Here is a 17,769-nt window from a genome sequence, read left to right on the forward strand (position 1 = left end):
CTTATATAGCTTCGCCCACAAAATAGTGTATAGCTCTGCCCACACAATAGCGTGGTCCTATCTGTATTCTGAACATAAATTCATTCATAGCAGTGGGGAAGTGAGGTCATTTAACAGGATAATAAGTAGCCTATGTTTTAATCGAGCTTACAATCTATGTATGTGCCAAATTGTAGGCAAATCCGTTCAGCCGTAGCATCTGCCCACGACTTCGTCTTTGGGTTGGTGTTAACGCTGAGCCGCTTATATTTAGCCAATTGCTGTTGTGGATGATCCGCCTACTCCCGCGTCTCGGCTCTGCTACATCGCAGCAAATGTGCAGCATACTCAGTTGTATGTACATCTCTGCATATGGAGAGCATACTCAGCTGTGCTACAGTACGGCTTAAGCTCTGCTATATTTGGTCATTTGGATTATAGGGGTGTTCTTATGTCAGTGTCTGAGCAGCTTCTGTGTTACAAAGGGCTGAATGGATGTTGCTGAAATGTGCCAAAGTTTGATCAGCCTGCTCCCGCGTCTTGACTCTGCTACATCGCTGCATATGCGGATACCCAGCTGTATGTACATGTTTGCATATGGAAAGCCTACAGAGGTGTACTACAACGCTGCCTAAACTCTGCTACATCAGGCAATTGTGATTACAGGGGTCTTGTTATGTGACTGTCTGAGCAGCTTCTGTGTTACAAAAGGCTGAACGGATGTTGCTGAATTGTGCCAAAGTTCTCCCCCATCAGAGGCAGAACAACACATTACCTGTGGTACTCACTGAAACTCTACACCCGTTATACTCCTCTTGCCCACACACATCCTGCATGTTCTGTAGTCTCCTGATCTTCCATGAGACTCCATTTTCATCAGCTTTCACACTGTCCAGCTTCATCCTATATAGCTCCGCCCACAAAATATTGTGTATCTCCGCCCACTGCCTAGCATGATCCTATCCTAGAATGGCTCAAGGACCTGTGATGACGTCATCTCAGGTCCTTTAGTGTTGAGTGAACCTAAATTCCTTCACTGCGGTTGTGTAGTGACGTCATTTACCGAGATAAAAAGCCTATGATTTAATCGGGGTTCCTATCTATGTATGTGGCAAATTTCATGCAAATCGTTCAGCCGTTTTTGCGTGATTGAAGAACAAACATCCAAACCCACAAACTTTCACATTTATAATATTAGTAGGATATATATATATATATATATATATATATATATATATATACTGTATATATATATATATATATATATATATATATACATACCCTTATAGATTGGATCCCCATGCAGACAGAGCTGCCTCCGATTCTGTACCAGTAAGTCACCCTACTCTCTGTTTGATATGTACTAAGGCCTGAGCAAATCATGGCAGTGGCTGATAACAAAAGTTTACTTTAGACCGGATCCCGACCCCTAACATCAATGAAGTCATAGTTCCTCATTACTAGGATACAATCTTTAACCTTTGCACATTGATAGACTTGGCAGTAACCCCGATGCTGGTATGTACTTAAAGGGAAGCTGTTGCCAGAAAATTATCAACTTTTTTTTTTAATTACGTTTTACGTTAAATATATTACTAGATAATTTCTGTAAGGTTTTTAAACATTTTTTTTTATGTTATCTGACTCTGTCTACTAAGCCAAATAATACACTGAGACTTTCTGTGTTTTTTTTTTTTTTATGTAGGAGATTTCTTTGCAGCAGCCACCTCACTTACACCACACTGATGATTGCAACTATCATGTATACAGTGGCTTACAAAAGTTTTCATACCCCTTGAACTTCACATTTTGAGACCTTACAACTACGAACTTAAATGTATTGTATTGAGATTTTAAGTGATAACAACACAAAGTATTAGAACAATTGTGATAAAGAAGGAAAATGATTCATGGTTTTCACAATTTTAATTAAAAAAAAAAAAGCTCAAAAGTGTGACGTGCGTATGTATTCAGCCCCCTGTACTCTGATACCCCTAAATAAAATTCAGTGCACACAATTGCCTTCAGAAGTCACTTAATGAGTTAATAGAGTTCAGCTATGTGTAATGTAGTCTCAGTATAAATAGACCTGTTCTGTGAAGGCCTCAGTGGTTTGTTAGAGAGTACTAGTGAACAAACAGTATCATGAAGACCAAGGAACTCACCAGACAGCTCAGAGATGTTGTGGAGAAGTTTAAAGCAGGGTTAGGTTATAAAAACATATCCCAAGCTTTGAGTATCCCAAGGAGCCTGTTCAATCCATCATGCAAAAATTAAAAAAGTATTCTACAACTGCAAACCTACCAAGACACGGCCATCGACCTAAACTAACAGATCGAGGAAGGAGAGTGCTGGTCAAGGAAGCAGCCAGGAGGCCTGTGTTCTCTCTGGAGGAGTTGCAGAAATTCTCAGGTACAGGGAGAATCTGTCCACAGGATAACTATAAGTCATGCACTTCACAAATCTGGCCTGTATGGAAGAAAAAAAAACAGAAGTAAGACATAAGAAGTGCTGTTTGCTGTTTGCCACAAGCCATATAGGAGACAGAGCAACATATAGAAGAAGGTGCTCTGGTCAGATGAGACCAAAGGTGAACTTTTTGGCCTAAATGCAAAGTGCTATGTGTGGTGGAAAAGTAACCCTGCTCTTCCCCCTGAACACACCGTCATCCCCACTGTGACACATAGGGGGCAGCATCATGCTGGGGGGAGGCTTTTCTTCAGCAGGGACAGGGAAGCTGGTCAGAGGTGATGGGAAGATGGATGGAGCTAAATACAGGACAATCCTCTAAGAAAACCTGTTGAAGGCTGAAAAAGACTTGAAACTGGGAAGGAGATTGGAAGGACAATGACCCTAAATATACAGCCCGAGCTACAGTGGGTGGTTTAGGTCAATTAATGTTCATGTGTTAGAATGGCACAGTCCTAAACCCCATTGAGCATCTGTGGCAAGACATGAAAATTGCTGATCGCAGACGTCTCCATCCAATCTGGCTGAGCTTCAGCTATTTTGCAAAGAAGAACCGACAAAAATCTCAAGACTTTTGCACATCCCACTGTTCAGATTTTTATCTGATCTCTGATGAGGGACTCGTAACCTTGAGATTATTGCTATTTTTCCACAATTTTGCTTCTCAAGTCCGCAGTTCTCTTCTCCTTTTTCTGTTCTCCATGTTAAAATAAAAAATGAAATAAATTTGGTATCCCCGGAATCGTACTGACCCATAGAATACAGGTGACGTCATTCTGGCTGAACAGCGAACGCTATAAAAACAAAGCTCGTAAGAAGGTTTTTCTCCATTCCACCACATTCTAAGTTTATTTCCAGCTTCCCGCTACATTGTACAGATTAAATGGTACCATTACAAAGTATAATTTGTCCCGTAAACATTAAGCCCTCGTTTGGCTGTGAGAATGAAAAAGAGAAAGCGTTATGGAGGTTGGAAGGCCGGGACCAGTCACCTTTCCCAACACGTTTGTTTTAGGAGATAATTGTATTCCCCAGGAAGTAACAATTCAGTGCTGAATGTGTCGGAACTCGCTCCCAATTCGTAACACCTAATTGCTAAATAATTCACAAGTTGGAGTAACAAAAGAAAAGATCCTCTATAATACTACAGCTGGCCCTGGGCCCAGTATACAGTATTGCAGCATGCTTGTGACTATTGGGGGGGGAAAAAAACTGGTTAGGGCAAGGCCAGGTCAGGTTTTGTGATGCAGTTTTGAAGCCAAAAACAGATGGCAATTAAAAAATGGGAAGTGGGGACGTGGCCTGACACGCTAGCGTGAGGGTGCACTTGAAGAGAGCTCCAAACTGGGCCCTGAATATCAGAGGTAGCAAAGGCTTAAAATAGGGAAACTTTGCTCCAAAAAGACCCCATCCCTACTGGCATCCGATGTTCCAATTTCAAATTTTTTTAAGCTATTGCAAAAATCGGGGGATAGCCACTCTACTCTAGGCCCAAACCTTGGAAGAAGAAACCATGCTCAAAGCTAGAGTTAAGAGAGAGATGGACTTTGCGCTATTCTCACAATTTGTCCTGCCCGTTCTCGGCACACCCTGCGCCAACGCACATCCCTGAAACCATTGCTGTCTGCTTTACAAGAACACAACTTCTTAGAGATGGGGCTGTTCTCCCTACAGGTGATGATGGATGAGCAGCTGCTCGATTGCTCTGATCAGAGGACTTCCCGCAGTTCCTTCAAACCCTCCAGTTGCCTCCGATGAAGCTCCTAGGCTGGGAAGACTTTCTCCTTAATCCTTCGCTTCCAGTCGGCAACATACCAACTTGGGACACCAACAGGAGTCTTCGTAGGATCTTCGTAGCCCCAGCACATAAAGCACAGATTGAAGTGAACCCTGAGACAAATTGGCAACCATTGAATTGAAATGGACTCTTGCTTTTCTTTGACCAACTTTACCTTGAGCATATAAGTTTGCTTTATTGTTGACTAGCTTCTGCCCGGGACTTTGTCTGCGGGTTGTTGGCGTTGATGATCTGCCTATATTCAGCAAATTGCTGCCGTCGATGGTTTGCCTGCGCCGGCATTTTGTCAGTTCTCAAGCTGTTCTGCTGCTGACCTTGTTCCTCTCACCGTGCCTGTGATTGTTCCGGCATCTCAGCAGCTCGCTGGGACGCCACATAATGAGAGTGCTGTTGATTTTGATGATCCGCCTGCTCTGGCGTTTCGACAGCTGTCAGGCTGGCCTGCTGCTGAACTCGTTCCTCAGGCTGTGCCTGTGATAATTGCGGTATCTCAGTAGTAGTTACCTCAGGCTATGCACTAGTCTTGTGTACTTTTCGACTAACCCCTGATGTTGGCAGAGCTCTTACATAGAAACTCAATGAATCTCTGTTAATTGACTCAGTGTCAATTGGAAACAAAACAAACAAGCTCTGACCATGCTCATGATAATTCCCCTCCAACCTCCAACCACAACTTGGGACCCCTTAAATGTGTCCTGCAGGGGCTGCTCATAAAAAAAAAAAAAAAAAAATACAAGGCGAGGTACTTCCTGAAGACCCTGTTGGCAAAACTGAACAAATTGGAATCCAAACATAAAACTACTGTTACTTACCTGTCCCCTGGCTCCTACGCTGTCTTCTCTGCTGCCGTCCTTCTTCTATGACGTCGGACGTCACATGAACCGGGACACAGCCTGGGTTCATGTGACGTCAGAGACGTCAGAAAGGAGGCCTGGCAGGATCATGGAGAGGTAAGTAACAGTGTTTTTTATGTTTCTTACCTCTCCCGGTTCGCCAATCATTATACTCAGGGGTCCGAGAAGACCCCCGAGTATAATGATAGCAGCGGTAGCGGCTGTCACCGGGCCCCTAATGTCCTGGGCCCTGTGGCAGCTGCCTCTGCTGCTATGGCGGTAGTTACGCCACGGCCTCCGACCCTCCATAAAATACGTCTTTACTACCGTATATCACTGAGACTGCTCTTTCACCTCTGACGAAACAGCAAGGGTCTGGAGACGGTAAAAATCTAGAGCAAAAGTATAATTTCTCTTCTACATACTTAAAGGGAACCTGTCATCTGTTCAATATGTACACAACATGTTATAGAGAAGGAAGAGCTGAGCAAAATATTATAAAATATTATGGGGAAATATTCAGTATAACTTGTCATTAATCTATTGAAATCTTAGCCATTTCTATGTTGAGAAGTCTAGGGGGCGGTGCTATCAGTGATAGGACCGCCCCCTACACAGATGTCATTGGGTAAATGACAAGTTATACCGATATTCTCCCCATTAAACTACATATCAGTCTGCTCCGCTCCACCTGCTCTGTAACATGCCACCGACAATTTGGACGGTATTTTTCACGTCACAGGTTCCCTTTAAATCTAATTAATCAAACTATAATGTAATATGTAAGACACTTTTAGGTCTACGTGGACAGGGCGTGACGCTCTATGGTGCTACATGGAGTCCCATAATGGCGGAGCTGCAGCCAAGGCTCTGATGGCTGCCGTATGCTGTGAGAGAGCAGGCCATGTTCTTATTTTCTGTTCTAGACTTGTAATATGACTGAATACCTAAGAAGATCTAAGAAGAAACTTTAGAAAAAAAATGAATATAGTTAAGTGATAAAACTGACAGGAAAGTTTTGTAACTTCTGAAGAGCGGGAAACATTTAGTAATTGTTATCTAGACTAAGACTAGACCTGACCAGATAACTGAAAAAGTAAAAAAGGAAAACATATCTGACGTTATCGTACGAGCGGCAATTGTCCTAGTGGTACATGTACGTTACATAGCGCCAAGCTGTGTCCTATCCAGTGTTCTTATAGCCCACAGCCCTTCCTTCTGGCCCCACATACCCAGTTTGACTGATCCTAGGTTCACACCAGCATTCGGGTTTCTGTTTCGCTTGGGGATTCCCTGAACAGAAAATTAATCCACCTAAAAAAGTGGTTACCTTACCGAAAAGGGCGAAAAATGCAAAGAGAAATGCAAACACACTGTATGCAAATTAAAAAAAGGAAAATGGACTTTAAGCCAGGCCTCTTACCATTGTCACCTGTGTACCATCACTGCGGTAACTGGGTTACGTGGTAAGTTATTGCACCAACTGTACCAAAAGTCCCACTAACTTAGCAGACATTTCTTATCGGGGTGCTGTAAAGCGTGTCATCTGACAGCTGCAGCTCCACACCACACTGCAAGAAAAACAAACAGAACTTTATTGCTGTATGGGCGCGGTATACAAAGAACCAGAGCTTGCACAAAAGGAAAATCCTACAGTCCAGAGGTCGATTAAAGGGAGTCTGTCCAGTCTGCAGGCAGCATGTTATAGAGCTGGATAAATTTGTGGGAAAATATTCAGTATAATTTGTACTTTATACATTGAGACTAGAGATGAGCGAATACTATTCGAAAAGGCAGTTTCGAATACCACGCTCCCATAGGAATGAATGGGAGCAGCCGGCGCGCGGGGGAGTTAAGCCGCCAGACGCCAGCTGCATCCATTCATTCCTATGGAGCGAGGTATTCGAAACGGACATTTTGAATACTATTCGCTCATCTCTAATTGAGACCTGTCTTAGCTCATTCTAAGTTTCGGAGTCCAACAAAGGGGGGTCCTACTCAGTGAGTGTCTCTTTTCCTGCAGCCTCCTCCTCCTTCCATTTTCCATAGACTTCTATGTAAAAACTAACTTAGCCGGAAAAGTGGAGAAGGAAATAGATTTCTTTAAAGGGATTCTACCATTAAAATCAAATTTTTTGTAGATCACACGTAGGAATAGCCTTAAGAAAGACTATTTTTCTCCTACCTTTAGATGTCTTCTCCGCGCCGCCATTCGGTAGAAGTCCCGGTTTTCGTTGGTATGCAAATGAGTTCTCTCACAGCACTGGAGGCGGGCCCCAGCGCTCAAACGGCACTAGCGGCGTGTCCAATGCTGTGAGAGAACTCTCCAGCGCCACATCCATCTTCTTCAGGAACGGTGTCTTCTTCTGGAGCTGGATTCAAACTTCTAGGCCGCGGGCCTCGGGCAGAGCAGATTGAAATGACACAAGAAAATGGCCGCTTACACATTAAGTAAACGGACATTTTATTGTGGCCTGTGGGCATGTGCAGTCAGCTGTGCCCGAGGCCTAGAAGTTTGACCACCAGCGTCGGAAGAAGACACGCAGAGAGGCCGTTTCTAAAGAAGATGGAGGCGGCGCTGGAGAGCTCTCTCACAGCATTGGGGGTGCCCCCAGTGCTGTTTGAGCGCTAAGGCCAGCCCCCAGTGCTGCGAGAGGACTCATTTGCATACCGAAGAAAACTGGGCTTTATACCGAAGGATGGCGTGGAAAAGACATCTAAAGGTAGGAGAAGAATAGCCTTCTAAAAGCTATTCCTACGTGTGATCGACAAAAAAATTTGATTTTAATGGTAGAATCCCTTTAAGAGTCCAATGAAGGGTCCTACTCGGAGAGTGTTTCTTTTCCCGCAGCCTCCTCCTCTTTCCATTTTCCATAGACTTCTATGTAAAAACTAACTTAGCCTGATAAGTGGAGAAGCAAACAGATTTCTTTAATAAGATATATTACAACATTTCTTATATTCATCCAGACTATTCATTTATGTAAAGTTGAGGTTTACTTTAAAACATTACATTTCATGGAATTATACCAAAAACATCCTAAGATTAATACTATCAATATGTAACAAGAAAATACCAAGAATACACAGCACCCACGCCATGTATAGAGGAGGTGAGAAAGTTATATTCTCCACAATAATCCAAATACACCTAAATATTTCACTGAATTTAGGCTACACCTGATGCGGTCGGATTTATATATTCTCCTTGCAGCTGGGAGAGCTTCACTGTGATGCCAAAAACCCATAGACAGCAATTCCTCCTTATAATACAGTAAGTAGGTAAAGGCACCAGATAGCCCGGGCTGTACTTAGTAAAGCTCAGGGGTTAATCTATTTATGGCCTGAGATATACAATGTAATGTGTTAGGGCCACGTTGCGCTGTCTCCTGCTCTGAGCCTGTAATGAATTGGTGGCAGTTATTGAATGAAAAAAAACCGTCCCAAGATGTACGGAAGAGATAGAAGAAACCACTGGAGTGTTGAAAGCAAGTCGTACACATCATTCCTATGGGTATTGCTGAACGGCTGTCAGTAGCAGTTCCTTTTCTTTTATACACTTAACTGGCTAAAAAATGTGATAATTTGGTGTGCGATATTTCTGGGGCGAAGTTCTTAAGTGAAAGAATATAACATGAAAAGACGCACAATCTATCCAAGTTTTCTCTAGACAATATAAATGTTCAATGTTATTCACACTGGTGATGCAGCAGATGTCTAGGTGCTAGTTCAGAAACCTACGCGCATAAAAATCCCCTTAAGAAACTTGGGTCCATATGGTTTCAACTCTTCATTTCTCATGCGGAGAGGGGAAAGGAATGGCCCAAATACAAATGTGAAGCGGGCTTCAGACAAATGGGAGCTGTGCATCCATAGCATGGCAAGGCCACTACGCAGTGTACAGAGCCATCTGTTTCCAAAGCCAGGGGAAGCTGGAGAAGGTAGAACTGCCAGGTGTCACATCCCCACCAATCTGATTTTGATCGTCTACCCTAGGGAAAGGTGGTTAATATCAAACACCCAACAAGGGTCATAAACGCTCTTTAATTTAAAGGGATTCTGTCATTGGCAAAAGTCATCTTTAACTAGCCTTTAGAAATGCTATTTCACGCATACCTTTTGTATGTAAATCGCCTCAGTAGTGTTTGAATAAGTCCGTTTTTATTAATATGTTAATTAGGCTCCAGCGTGCACCGGAAGTTGTCAGCCAGCTCTCCTCTCCCTGCTGTGTACTATGTACGAGAGCGGGGAGGAGGAATCAGCAGCAGCCTGTGCTGTATATACAGAAGACGAAGCACGAAGTGCACGAAGACACTTCCGGGGTGCACGGAGAAGCTAATTAGCATATGATTAAAAACAGTCTCATTGAAAATCTGAGGCAATCTTATATACTAAAGGTAGGTGTGGAACAGCCTTTCCAAAGCCTATGCAAGCATGTGCTTAGTTAAAAATGACTTTTTCCAATGATAGAACCCCTTCAAAACGTCCTACTGTTTAGTTACAGCTTCTGTGCAGTCCTAGACTTAGCTGGGTCATCTGCTCCTCTGTTGTCCTCTTTAGAATTCAGGGTAGGGAACGTACTGGGAATTCATATTCCTTTAACAAAAAAATTTACATAGAATATCAGTACACAATGATTTGGTGGACAATTTTATGGGATTGAAGAACATGTCTATTTTCACAGTGATTTTTTAGAAATTCTACATTGCGAGGGCTACCGAGTCCATTTTTCTTGTCAGACCTGCTATTTCCCTTCTACAGTTCCCTCAGATCTGTTCTGTGTTCCAATGGCCAAGGCCTCAGTGCTTTCAAGCCATTGTTCCTCCTATCTTGTTTACATAGGCTATCACTGTCCTGTATTGTCAATGTACCTGGCTGCCCATCTCCCTGACTACTGTGTGACAAGTGCCGAGCACCAACTCCTATACTTTCTACATTAGTCCATGTACTTCTTACCAGAGTGCAGCCTAAATAATGATGTGTCTGACGTTACCGCGATACCTAGTAGAAGGTCTCGAATAAATAATGGAGAAGGACCTTTTATTTCCTAATTCAATCGCCTTCTCCCTTACCTCTAAGGGGAATGAAGCATGTTTGTTCCATGAGAGAACACCCCCTAGACACATTTGCATTTTACTGCACAATACATGAGCTGTTCTGAAGCCCAGATGCAATTGGCCACTGTTTCCTACGCGTCTTGCAAGTCTTATAGAAACATAGAATGGTTGAAAAAAAAAAGACCACATGGTCCATTTTTATCTCCGTTTAGACGTGTGTGTATATCCGTCATGCTTACATTCATTTACTGTAGATTTCCCACCACTCCTGTTGGAAGTTTGTTCCAAGGCTCTACTACTCTTTCGGCTAAATACATTTTTTGCAATATTGCTTCTGGCTTTCCCCCAACTACGGTAATTTCATATTGTCCTTTAAGCTTCTCCTGATATGTTTTAAGATTCAGACTCCACCATTTTTGTAGCCTGCTATTTTATCTGTGTCATGACGTGTGCGCGAGCAGCCACCCAGATCCCATTCATTCCGGTCAGCAAGCACGAGGACCTGTCCTGAGTTTTAACGCATGGACTGTTGACCCGCACACGGATCTGTAGAAATGATGGTTGTGTGCATTGGCCGATAGAAATGAATGGGTCAGTGTGCTATCCGTGAAAACCCCGGATAACACCCTGAACTAGCGCACGATAAGAGCAGAGCATTCCATAGTTTTACTACTTTTACTGCAAAGAATCCCTTCCCATATAGAAGCCTAAAATGCATTTCCTCTGCCTATAAAGTAAGTTAGGACGCCATCTGGTATTGCTCCATTTTGTCTGCCTATAGTCATGTTTGAACTGATTAAAAACTTTTGGTGAATTAGCAATTAGTAGCCTTCAGATAATATATTCTGGGCATTGGGCCAGATCTGGTTGGTAAGAGATACTCCTCTTTTTGTTCATGGTCATTCATGTTTTCATTATTTTTCAAGGTAAAGATTTCTTTTCATAAGTTTCACATGTGATTAATTTGCCTTATTGGTGTAGTATCTCATATACTCCCATTTTCTTCATTAAATCTGTTTTTAGGGCACCAAGTCTCTGTCTTTAGCTTATTCCGTGTCTGCGAGTTGCTCGTATTTACTACTTAGGAACTATGCTGACATACCAGAGGGGGCAGGTTTTGCCCCAACAAAAGAATGCCCCCTGGTCCTTTTGTGGCTGCTACATGCTATTATGTCTGGTAGTTTAAGAGGTATGGCCAGTAGATTCAGGGAATCTTGTGACAAGAGGTCTAGCCTATGGATTTAAAGACTGCAGGTAGGGTAGACCCAATTTTGGAAAAACTTAGGCTAGGTTCACATCAGCGTTCGGGTTTCCGTCCTGTTCCATTGTGGAGCCTATACTACTGTCTGGGGGCCCACTGTGGAGCACATAATATTGTGTGGGAAATAGGCACTCTTGCCTATGGATTTAAAGAACGCAGGTAGGGTGGAACCAGTTTTGGAAAAACTTAGGCTACGTTCACATCAGCATTCGGGTTTCTGTTCTGTTCCACTTGGGGACCCCCCGAACGGAAACCTAATCTGCTTAAAAAATTGGTTATCCGCAGAAGCCCAGAGACCCCCATATACTATAATGGGGTCTGCACGGTTTCCGCCCAAAAACGGCAGCAGTGCTTTTCTCTCCGCATTTTTAGTATGGAGAGGGAAACAGAATCCCTGTACGGAGAGCCAACGCTGGTGTGAACCCAGCTTCACAGTGTACATTTAACCCTATGAAACAACCCACTGTTTCTTAGCTGCTACCTTACTCAACTTTTCTCTACAGTAGAAGTGATTCCTCTGACTGGTTTATCATATAGGACACATCATTCCTTATGTTTCACACCAACCTGAAATATTTGCACATACTGTTATTTTTCTGCTTGTAGAATTGTACTCCATATAAAAAAGAAAGTAAACCTACTGACTCTACTATCACTATACACAGTGAACACAATGACATGACAGATTACTGGACGCACAAGACATTGATTTTCTTTGGTAACGCAAGAATAAATAAGCTTAGAAAACAAAATTTTCCCGGAGAGAGGGAAGCGTGACAGTGCGAAACAGAGACGAAGGGAAACACTTAAAGTGGATGTACAGTAATAGGGGAAGCCTCGACAAGATGGAACGAGAAGTGACAACATTGGAATATGAAAGTGACATAGTGGAGATAAGAAAGCCATAGCTGGATGATAAGTGTTAATGTACAGGGATACAGTCTCTACAGAGAAGATTGGATATATAAGACAGGGGGAAGAGGTTTATATACAGTATATGTAACCCAATCCAAGAACAACCCATGATGTGTTAGCACCATGCCCTGCATCATACACTGCAGTGCTTTACAGAGATTGTATTCTTCTGAATTTATGGCCATGTTTGTTCGCTTTTTCCTTGACATTGTGCCGATTTCTGCCTTACTGATTCTTCCATTCCTACAATATATGTTGGCATGTTTAATGACATTTTCTACCAGTCTTTTCCCCCTCATGGTACTTTGGTCTTAGACTATAGATATTTCAGATTTATATTTTGATTTGTTGATTCTTAGAAAGTCTACCTTTACAGATTTTTGATTATAAATACAGTTTTTCTGATGTTTGTATTCTGGATTGTAACTGTATGTACCCTATAGCAGTGTTGGTGAACCTATTGGACGTGTGTCAGAGGGGGCACTCAGATCCCTCCCTGTTGGCACATGTGCCGTCACCCTGATTGTTTTCGCTTTCCCATTAGTGAGTGATCACTTTGTTTGCATACAGCTGAAAACTGTCAGTGTAGGCCATGGGTCCTGTGGCTTACACTGGCCCAGAGAGTGTGACCTCTGCCCCGATGCAGGCGCGGTGACATAAGTCATCAGTGCCTGTAGTCAGAAGATGGAGGACGCTGCTTACCTTCTTGGGACTGCAGGTAAGTAGCATATAATACTGTGTGGGGATCTATTTTGGAGCATAGAATACTGTGCGGAGCACCTACTGTGGAGCATATAATACTGTGTGGGGACCCATTTTTGAGCATAGAATACTGTGTAGAGCGTCTACTGTGGAGCATATAATACTGTGTGAGGGCCACTGTGGAGAATATAATACTATGTGAGGGCCACTGTGGAGAATATAATACTGTCAGGGGCCACTGTGGAGCGCACAGAAATCTTTTAAAATTTCTACTCATTTCAATGGGACTTTATCTTGTTAATGTCTGTTTACACACAATCCATCACAACCCCGTTTTTTTCGTGGACAAAAAAATCCCACATGCAGGACATTTGTGTTCATTAACAAAAACGGTTTCTTACTGATGGCAAGCATCCGTTATTTTTTTAACATTGAATTCTATGGATAACGGAGTTATAATGGACAGTACCTGCTAGCATTTAGATATTGTCCGTTATGTTGTGTCCTTTTTTTTTCTGCGAATGCTCAGAAAGCAGAAGCAAAAAAAACCCCCAAACCCGGACAGTATAAAAAAATTACATGGTTCAGTCAAACCTTCATAACCGAATCCAACGGTGGTGTGAACCCTGCCATATACTTGAATAGTGGTAACATTTTTGGATAATACTAAACTCTATAGGTGATCTAACGAAAAGAATAAAAAAAACTGCTTACCGTATATACTCGAGTATAAGCCGACCTGAATATAAGCCGAGGCCCCTAATTTTACCCCAAAAAACTGGGAAAACTTATTGACTCGAGTATAAGCCGAGGGGGGGAAATGCATCAGCTACTGGAAAATTTCAAAAATTAAAATGGTCGGAGTTTTTGGGTGCAGTAGTTGCTGGGTGCTGGGGAAGGGGAGGGGCTGTTTTGGTTGTCTGTCTGCCCCTTCCCTGGGCTTGAGGATTGTTTCCCCCCCCCCCCCACTTGGAATTCAGCCTGGCTGAATATAGGGTATCTGCAGTGCTCCTATTAACCCCTCCCGACGGAACAGGAGCACTGCAGATCCCCTATATCAGTGATGGCGAACCTTTTAGAGACCGAGTGCCCAAACTGCAACCCAAAACCCACAAAATTTTCGCGGAGTGCCAACACGACAATATAGACTTAATACTATGCGGATCCACAATTGCGGACAGTTACTGACCAAAAATTACAGTCATGTGGGGCTTTACAGAGCTTTCAATAATACAAACAACGTTGTACTGAAATGTAAAGGTCTCGGCATTTGGTACTTTGAACAATTAATTTTCACTATTTACATCGCATAGGATCTGTTTTATAGTTACCGTGTAATCTTACATCCTGTACTAATATCACGTCTGCTATAAAACAGATACTGTGTGATATAAATAGTGAGGGGACCCCAGACAGTATTATATACTCTGCAGTGGGCCCACCACACAATATTATATTCTCCACAGTACCACAGTAGCCCCCCAGTGTTATATGCTCCGCAGTAGGTGTCCCCCCCCCACAGGATTATATGCTCCACAGTGGCATCCACACACAGTATTGTGTGCTTATAAATAGGCCCCCCCCCAGTATTATATGCTCTTTAGTACACCCCCCAGTATTATAAGCCACCCCAGTATTATAAGCCCCCCCAGTATTATACACTCCCCCCAGTATTATAAGCCCCCTCAGTATTATACACTCCCCCCAGTATTATACACCCCACCCAGTATTATAAGCCCCCCCAGTATTATACACTCCCCCCAGTATTATAAGCCCCCTCAGTATTATAAACTCCCCCCAGTATTATACACTCCCCCCAGTATTATACACCCCACCCAGTATTATAAGCCCCCCCAGTATTATACACTCCCCCCCAGTATCATACACCCCACCAAGTATTATAAGCGCTCCCCCCAACATCATATACACAGTGAGCCACTCTCATACTCAACCCTGAAGAGCCGCCGGCATCCACCTTCTTGTCACTGGCGGCGCTGATGACGTCATCGCGCCCGCGTCGGGGCAGAGGTCAAACTCTGCAGCCAGTGTAGGCCGCGGTCGCGCGATCCGCGGCCTACCCTGACAGCTTTCAGCTGTATGTGCATTTGCACATACAACTGAAGGCAGTGATCGCTCATCAACGGGGAATCGTGTACCGGATTCCCTGTTGGTGAGCGATCCGGGCGACCGCACGCGTGCCAGCATGGAGGGCTCTGCGTGCCCTCTCTGGCACGCGTGCCATAGGTTCGCCATCACTGCCCTATATTCAGTAGACCGGGTACTCTCAGACACAGGGATACCTAATGTGTTTGTGTTTCACAGCAATTTTCTACTTTTATATGTATTGTAGGGAAAGGAGGGATTTAGAACTTTTATTTTTTTTTTTAAATTATATATTTTTTTAAAGCTTCATTTTTTCTCTTCACTAGTTTATGGTGGGAGATAATATACATTACTATTGCGGCTGGTCATAGACCCCCCCCCAAAAAAAAAAAAAAAAAAATTGAAAAAAAGATTTTTTTTTTTTTTTGCCTGACTCAAGCATAAGCCGAGGGGGGCTTTTTCAGCACAAAAACTGTGCTGAAAAACTCGGCTTATACTCGAGTATATACGGAGGATATGTAGAATCCTTCCTAAAGACTGAACTGAGAAACAATATCCGGGAAGAAAATTTCTATACGGATGGAAATAAGGGAATGAAACAAAATAAAATACTAATAGGGATTTAAACACAGTCCAGTCACATTATTGTGACCACCTGTCAAAAACCAGAATAACCACCTTTGGCAGAGCGGACCGCTGCGAGACATGCAGGAAGAGAGGGGATGTTGTGATGATGATCACTAGATGTTGAGCCATGCCGACTCCAGTGCTGTGGCCAGCTGCGCTAGGTTACGCGGTAGAGCATCCATGGCATGAACAACCTGATTGAGGCGGTCCCACAGATTCTTGATTGGGTTAAAGTCCTGGTAATTTGCTGGCCAAGGGAGTACGGTAAACTCATCCTGGTGCTCCTCGAACCACGCACATACACTGCGAGCTTTACGACACGTCGCATTGTCCTGCTGGTAGATGCCATCATCCTGAGGAAAAACAATTCGCATGTAGGGGTGAACATGGTCCACAAGGATAGATGCATACTTGTGTTGATCCATCGTGCCTTCCACAATGATGAATGCACCCAGATGGCTGATGACACGTGCCTTCTGCGATTGGTTATTTAATGTGAATGTCAAAAGTAGGCTCTGGTCACATTAATATGACTGGACTGTGTAATAAGTCTCCCAATATAATAGAAGAATCAGCTAATTAGATAGTCATTATGGGAGACGTAATCTTTTCCGATATAAAGTGTGAAACAAAAACCTGCAAATCCAACAAAGTTATTCCATGTTCACATTTGCAAATAAAGTAAAACTACAAGAGCAGACACACATGCAGCCTGATGGACCCCACTGACTACGGTAGTTTGATTAAGGTTTTGTTTAGGAACAGAACACAAATCAAACAAGGTGTCAACATAGGTGGTACATAAGGGAGGACAGGGGAATGTAAGAGAGGGTTGGGGAGAACAAGGAACATTAAGTGGGCAGCAGGAGAAGTCATGGGGAGGATAAGGAAACAAATGCTCTGTCGCAACAGAGTAATATATGAAAAGCAAGAGCAAAAACAAAGGCAAAACTACATCATGTAAATAACAAAGAAATTCAGAGGAATTTGAGGGAAAATAAAGGTCAAGAGGACACAGAGGGGAAGGCAGACGGGAACTCTGCAGAGTAGTAAAAATGATTCCACAGAAGCCACGTCTGTTGGTGGGCTCTATCGTCTTGTTTCAATTCCGCGAGCAGATTCTCCATGCTATCGATCTATGCGTAAGACCTCCTGAAGCTACAACAGCAGAGATTGGGTTTTCATGGATTTCCACAATCTAGGGATAACGGACCTCGCAGCTACCAATAGGAAGCTTAGTCGTTTATGAGTATGCTTCTTAAACTTACGCTGGAAGATAGAAAGAAGAAGAAGAAGGGCGATGTCATCATCCAAAGGGTTGCCACTGACCATCCTAATAATGCAACAGATATCTGACCAAAAGGAGCATAGTGGTGTATATCCCCACCAGATTTGAGCCATCGTAACCCATGGAATCTGTACCATTGCGTGTGGATCTTATAGTTCGTGTCCATTGTTTTTAACGAAAACCGCTGGACAAAAAAGTCCCTTATGCAGGACTTTTTCAATCAGTGATTTTGACAGAGACCGGACTGAGTTTTCAAACAGATTGTCAGAGCTCATCACTGTACAGCACAAGGACCCTGCCTACTACAGCGAGGAGTTGCGGCCGTCTGCATCCTGCAAAGAAGAGGAGAAGGAGGAGAGCTCCAAGCAAAGTGAAAGTAACAAAAAAAACAGGTACATGGTAGGTTATTATTCATATTAATGTCAGGTATTGGGGGTTATTTAGTTTTAGTAACTCCATGTGCCTCATATTAATAGCAATTACACCAATCATGTCCCTCCCATTAACCCGTGTGCCTCTCATAAGGGTTATTCCTATGTGAGACAAATGGAGGTACTAATTAAGGACCTTAATAATGAAGATACTTAATTATTACCTCCATGTCTTTCACTTATCAGTAACCATTATGTACAGCACACAGGGGCTAATGTGAGGGACATGATGGGGTTAACTACTATTAATATGACGCACATGACCATACTTTTTATCCACAAATGTGGATAAAATTATGGACTATT

The sequence above is a fragment of the Leptodactylus fuscus genome, chromosome 6 (genome assembly GCF_031893055.1).
Source record: "Leptodactylus fuscus isolate aLepFus1 chromosome 6, aLepFus1.hap2, whole genome shotgun sequence".
NCBI classification, from domain to species: domain Eukaryota; kingdom Metazoa; phylum Chordata; class Amphibia; order Anura; family Leptodactylidae; genus Leptodactylus; species Leptodactylus fuscus.